General features: G+C 47.9%; 1 protein-coding gene across 3 annotated transcripts in view; it reads right to left on the minus strand.

Annotated features, from left to right (window-relative positions):
• FRMD4B (FERM domain containing 4B) overlaps positions 1 to 6,455 on the minus strand; it is a 138,488-nt gene extending 132,033 nt beyond the window's left edge. Inside the window, exon 1 of one of the 3 annotated variants that reach the window (XM_055708650.1) lies at positions 6,437 to 6,455. The gene's annotated coding sequence lies outside the window, so the exon portion shown is untranslated. Of the gene's footprint in view, positions 1 to 6,127; positions 6,241 to 6,436 lie in introns of those variants that run through there. The other 2 variants (XM_055708647.1, XM_055708648.1) reach the window with 2 other exon arrangements.
• Between the last annotated feature and the right edge of the window lie 340 nt (positions 6,456 to 6,795).

The following is a 6,795-nucleotide window of genomic DNA, read 5'->3' on the forward strand; positions in this document are numbered from 1 at the left end:
AAAGCAGCAAGCACATCAAGCATTCCCATATGAAACTACTCTGCAAGGTCCGACTACAAAGCAAGAGCCTCTGCTGCATTCTCGGGGCCAGGGCAGGCTGACTCAAGTGAAAACACTCTGCAACATACACACTGACTATTTTTATTACTTTCAGACCTGTTTCTAAACTAGAAAAAATGGTCTCCGCCCCAAGACACTTCTAATGTCTCCCCAAGTCTTTCTAGGACTTGTTGGGGAAGAAGGAAGAGGATGCACAACTTTTGCTGATGCTGTTTAACCTACTATTTAAAAATAATTAAGAATATTCCAGGAGTCTGTTTCCTAATCTTATGCTTCTCTTCAGGGGGCAAGGCAGAGGGTGGAAAATCAGTTGGCTCATTTATGAATAAAGCTGGAACACCTGGGAACTGGTATTTCAGTAAAACTGCAATTCCACATCTCTAAAAAGATCATAAATACAGTATTCCAAGGGGATACTTAATTAAAACTCCAGATGGAAGTCTGACCTTAAGATTTCCATTCACTTTGAGAGGGTCGAGATTTCATCATCAATTTTGATTCTTTTGTCACTTCATTTTCTATATTTGTCAGGATTGAAATCAATCTCTTTCCAAGAAAGTTTTTTGGGAGAGAATACTACTCCAAAAATTTTTTTTATGCTGTACAGCAATAGTAACCAAGAACATGAACTAAAATGTCTGTATTTTGGCTTTCAAGAAAGTGGGTTATTTTCAGTGCAACACAAGGTAAACTGAGTAGTTTCTAAAACCATCTCTCCCCTACACAAAGATCTGAAAAAAAATAAAGGATTAATTGTATGAAAGATTTATATATGGGGAGATTAACCAGCCTATGGAATTTTCTTTCAAAGGAACTAAAGACAGCTCAGACATTAGCATGAGAAAAACAGTAGGGCTATTTTTTTAAACACATACTAGAAAGGGGTTTAGATACCCACCTCCCACCGCTAAGGCACAGCCACACCACAGCATGCAACCAGCCTGAGATGATTTGAACTGATCACTGCCCATCAGCAGCTGCAGGAACGGATCACCTGCATGCTCCACGACCAACGAGCAGTGGCTGAAATTATTATTTTGGCTCATTAACTGGATCATATAATCTCAAAACATACCTAAAGGATTTGGAAAAAAAAAAAGTCAGCTTTGACCTAGAGGAGCATTGCAGTGTTCCATCCTGTTCTGACAGAGGAATGAGAGGACCTGGGTGGATGGCAGCTTCATACATTTGCGTTCTGGGGGCATCCTGGCAAACTCTTGGGCAACAGTTTTTATAATGGTTTGTTAAACTGACAGATAACTAAACAATGTAACCCCAGCAGAAAAAAACTGCATTTCTTCTCCTCCTAGAGCATTCCCTTTCCCTTGCACTAAAGTTTTGACAACTGCTGAAAATCTGAAGCTTTTCTCAGCTTCAGATTTTTATATATATATATATATATATTAATTTTTTTTTTTACAATCGAACAACTAGGAGTTTAATCTCTAAATAAAGAGGCCATCACATAAAAGTATATCCTTTTCGGACTTCACCCTGTAAGCAGACCATACAGAAAACAAAGGACTGAAATTACAGTTTGCATGTATTTGATGTGCAGCCTATGTTTTCCAAAAATTACTACAATTCTGAAGGAACTATGGTTTAATGGTTTGTTGTGTTGCTTGAAATAGCAAAAGAAAACAAAGATCTCTGCTTCCTATAAGCTACATCATTTAGCCATAGAACCGTTAACCATTTGCTGAAAGCACTGATGTATTACAACTGGGGGCAAGAGGAAGGCTCAATGTTTTGAAATGTCTGCAACCAAACAACAGCAGCTTTGCCTGTGGCTTTTCACCATTACATTGGATACAAACTGCTTAGCCTGTTAAAAAAATAGATACACATGCTCTAAGCCAGCCAAGGAATTGTTTCTACAACTAAACATTGTCATACAATACTGTGGGTGGTGCACACATGATAAGGACGTAGCTCATTTATCAATGATACCCAGCGACCTACTTACTGCCCTCTGCTCTTGACTTAATCATATTCGCAGCAAATAGTTCCACGTATTGACAGTCTTGCAGCATATGGCGTGGGCTGGTTTATCTGAAGCCTGATTACAAACACAGAGGTGCTGAGCCCAAGTCTCCTGTCAATCAACGCTGCCTATGATGATGTGGTGATCTAAAAACCTTGATCTTTCTTTATCTCTCATGTGGTTGTGTGTGCTCTACAGCTGTCCTCAGTTGCTCAGAAACCCTTAAATCAAAATATGGCTTCTTTATGAAAACTGTTGTCTGCAGGCAACTCTTCACAGTCACTCTGCAATCAATTCCCATGCAAAGCACAAAAGCTATTTCACTGTGGTACTCCAGTTAAGGAAAAAACAGAACACAGCAAATTCTCTAAGGGGCTAATACTATTTTATTTTTTAGGTTTTGGTATATAATCTGAAAGGAGAAGTCTGAAATGTGATTTAACCACAAGGGTCTCATAGCAAATAGCTCAGGAAAAGCCGTAATTTTTATTGCCTTGCAGCCCAAACACACAGTGTCTTTCCTTCCCCATACCACTCTTGGAGGGGCTGAGAGAACATCTCCCAAGCCAGCTCCTCTCCCCAGGTGCTGCTTCTCTGGGCTGGCTGTGCCATCCAGCTCACACCCACAGAACAGCAGAAGCTGGTGCTGCTGGCCCATCCTTGTCTGCTCCCAAGATGAACCTGTCACTGAAGCCAGCACAGACTAAGCAGCATTGACCACCACCAGCACTGCTGAGGAACCATGTGAGCTGGCAGGATCTCTTCTCTCACCCTCCCATGGTACTGGGGTGACTCCAATCACCAACACAAACATATTCCCAGGAGGGATGGAAATTACACAGAACAGACTGACCAAAAATTGATGGCCTGAGCACCTTCTCATTTATCTGAGTGTTAAGTCAGGCACCTCCAGTCAAATGAATAAAGTCAACATCCTTTGTTAGCCATCGTCCTGCTTCAGCTTCACTACTCCACGTTTTAAAGCTAGGCACAGGCTTACAGAAACAGCAATGCCACCCTGATCAGATGTTGTCCACAACTTTAGGACCTAGAAATTTTTACACCATATGATAACACCTCCTCTACTAGTCTTTCCAGCTTAGCCTGTACAACACTGCATCTAAATGAAGGGTTTGTAGAAACCCTGGGATTGTGCATGTCTGCCTGACAGCTAGGGCATGCTGCTGTCCCTGGCTCAGCGCTCACCAGTATTCAGTGGCACTGGGACACAGAAGACACAGGGGTGCAGGGTCCCAAGTCAAAGCTCTGTCAAAAACGAACAAAAAAAAAAAAAAAAATCACACATCAGCCCAACTTGGGAAGTACAGCCAAGGTTTCCTAGCCATGTTTTCCAAATAGCCATGACTCTCCCCCCACACCTTTTGCTACTCCTGATATTCATGTAACTGCTGTAACACAGCATCCCAGGGAGGGGGCGTAAACAAAAGACATTATAGCCAATCTGTAAGGAAAATCAATTAAGTTCAGACATCTCATTAACCTTCTAGCCTGTTTATCCCCCAGCTTTAATTTATACTGCCACTTGCAAATGGATTCGACACATTGGCCCACCGTTTCCCTGGGAAGGTGCAACAGGCACGAACACAGCCCCTGGATCCCAGAATACTCCTTTTATCCAGGTCCTTCCCTCCCTCCCTGCCAACCATTCACTGGATGTTAAGAAGCACTGGAGGAAGAAAATAGGGTACAGAAAACATGCAAGAGCTCTTTGCAAATTATGTAAGCCCTGGGGTGGGCCTCCTTTTTACCTTCTGCTGCTTTAATTACCAGAAACAAAACGTAGACTTGCCTACACTAAGAATGCCCATCCACACCATGTCAGCCAGTCCTGCAGCAGTGACAGTCATGCTCTCAGGAGTATTTTCATGCCAGGCTTCACTTGCATGCATTCACAGGGCTGAAGATAATAACATGCACTGAAAATAAGTTGTGGTGTGTGGAGTTTTGTTTTTAATCTTAGAGCACAAAGCCTGGGGAGGAGCCTCGATTTCTATAGCCGAGATAGATTTACAACCTTTACTCCAGAGAACTCTGTAGCAGTTTCATCTCACCAGGCAGAAGATATCCTAGCTTCAGTGAATACAAACCCATCATCCTCACAGAAAGATGGTCACCTGCACATTAGACCTCAGGAGTTCATTCATTCCTGCCATGTTTTCAAAATTATGGGATTCTAGGGCTTGTTAGAACACTGAAAGTTTTCTATACAATCCCGGCCTTTTGACTGAGAAACACATGTATTTCTAATGGACTGACGTGCACATTCTTAGTAAGGTGTTTGACATGTCTAATACATCAGGATCAAACTCAAAAGATCAAGTCTGACAGTTGCACCCATCCAAGTCAGCAAGATAAATCTCTACGCAAGACAGACAAAATCTTGAGATCTGGGCAGTTGCAGGGAACAGAAGTCTTTTCAAGGCAAGCATTGCTAACTTCTGCAGAACAAACACTTGAAAGAGAAAGGGGCAGCTTCAAGAAAATAATTTAAAAACCAGAGAACACAAGTGAAAATAAGTACATTTTTCTAAATATATGTTCCTGCCTCTGTATGAGGCGTAACTAGAGCACTGCAGTCCTCCCCAGCCTGCAGACATGGCTCTCCAGCCAGTGCCTCTGCAGTTGCTCAAAGATTTTCCAAGTTATAGCCAAGTAAAAATTGATTAAAGACTTGACTGTTTCACTGCAGCTATTGGGAATCCTGCAAAAGTTACAACAATGAGCTCAGCGGCTCTTTGCTTCCTATTAGGCAAAACTCTAAATAAAGGCAGAGCTGAAAGAACACAATCCACTAAAGGAAGGACCAACAAGTCCCCCAGACAGAGCTATGCACAGCCATGCAAGCACTTTCAAATACATCTAAGGCTGGAAACCAATACACCACAGGAGATCGTGACTGGACCCTTTTGGAAATGCTGTTCTAAAAAGCTCCTAACCTGGCCTCTCCCTTAATCTCATTCTCCAGCCACCACAGGCACTCCAAAACTTTTTTCCCCAGGAGCAATATGTTGAACATACCAGTCTTCAGCTGCATTCAACAAAGCTACAGTCATTTAGCCAAGGACCCACCTAATCCCATATTTAAAAAAAAAAAAAAGAGCAGCAAGGTCAGAGGTAAAACATCATGTTATTTTACATCGTATCCATTTCTGGCTGAGCAAGCCCAGGCCGCAAGCACACAAACACTCAGTGAAATTTAAACTGATGGGAAGTGGCACATGAGCAACCAGAAACCTCATCCTTACCGTGCAGCACGTTCCAAGCGAAGTTTATCTCAATTTAGTGCAAACCCACACAAGGGCTATCTGAGCCCCATTGAAACAGGGCTGTAACACTCAAGAAAAAAAGATAATTTTCTCCAAATGGGTAGGTCTGGACTTAACTCCACAGGGGAGAGAGAAAACACGCATCAGGGTATCATGTCCGCAGAGAACCTGCGGCTGAGGAGGGGTGGAGGAAGAGAGAGGCGAGAGGAAACACACCGAGAACAATACTGGGAAAGGGACTATTCTCGGCGAGAGGGAGGATGCGAGGCCGAGCCGGAGCAAACAAGGGTAACAAAGGCCGGGGAAGCGCCCGGGCTTCCTCCGCGGGGCCCCGCGCAGCAGGGATGCGGGTTTGCCCGCAAGGATGCACGGCTGCCCGCACCTGCCCCCGGCCCCGGCGCGTCCCGTGCCGCCGGTGAACGCGGCGCCTGTCCTGAGGGAGGGCGAGAGGGCAGCGCCGGCGGCCGCCCCTCCCGCAGGGTCAGTGGGGTGGGTACCCCCGGCCCCAGCACGAGGGGCAGCTCGGCTCTTGTGCCGCCCCAGCGGGGCGCGGGGCCGCAGCGGCGATGCCCGGCTCCTCCGTGCGCCCCACGGGGGATTTAACCACCCCACCCCGAACTTCCCCGAGCGGAGCCACCAGTGGGTGCGGGGGGGGGACAACCCCCCGTGTGGGTGTGGCCGCGCGCTCCCCTCGCGCTGCGACGGCGGGGCGACCCCCGCAGCTCCGCGCCCGAGGCCCCCCACCCCCCCGCCGCCGCTGCCCCGCTCGGAGAACAATGCGGTGCCCGGCCCTTACCTCGGTGCGGGCAGCCCGGGCGGCCCTGAGCGCTCGGGGCTGCCGGCGGAGCCCAGCCCGCCCCTCCGCCGCCCCCCGCGCATCCACCCGCGGCGGCTCCCGGCTCCCCCCCGCACCGGGGGCGCACCCCGAGGCGGGTGCGAGGGGCAGCTCCGCCCCTGGCTGCGGGGACCCTGCCCCCCCCCCCCGGAGGAGGGGATACCGATAGATCCGCAGCCTCTCCCAGCAGCGCCAGACCCGGTGGCGATGGATGCTCAGGTCATGTTTACATCTGTGCGTGTGCATGTGCACACGCAGACGCGGTCTCACCCCGCACAAAGCGCCGCAGCTGCCTCCCGGCACGGGAGAGGGGACACGGGCAAGTTACAGCATCCTCCCCCTCCTCCTCTTCCTCAACTTCAGCGCAAGCGACGCGTCCAGCCCCGCTCCCCGCAGGCAAGTGCGGGCAGCACCGGCGGCTCCCCGGCCGCCCCCCGGGTCCTCCCCCGCCTTTGATTTACTCCCAGCTGCAATTCACAACCTGGGCAGGAGACGCGTGTCATATCAGGGGATAGATGGAAATTTCTACGGGGCCATGGGAAGGGGGCTGGATTTCCCTAAATCCAGCTATCTCTGCTCATAACCACCCTTTGTCATCCTTGTAATGTGAAGCAGAACAATAACGGGAG

Source organism: Falco cherrug, chromosome 4 (genome assembly GCF_023634085.1).
Source record: "Falco cherrug isolate bFalChe1 chromosome 4, bFalChe1.pri, whole genome shotgun sequence".
Lineage (NCBI taxonomy): Eukaryota > Metazoa > Chordata > Aves > Falconiformes > Falconidae > Falco > Falco cherrug.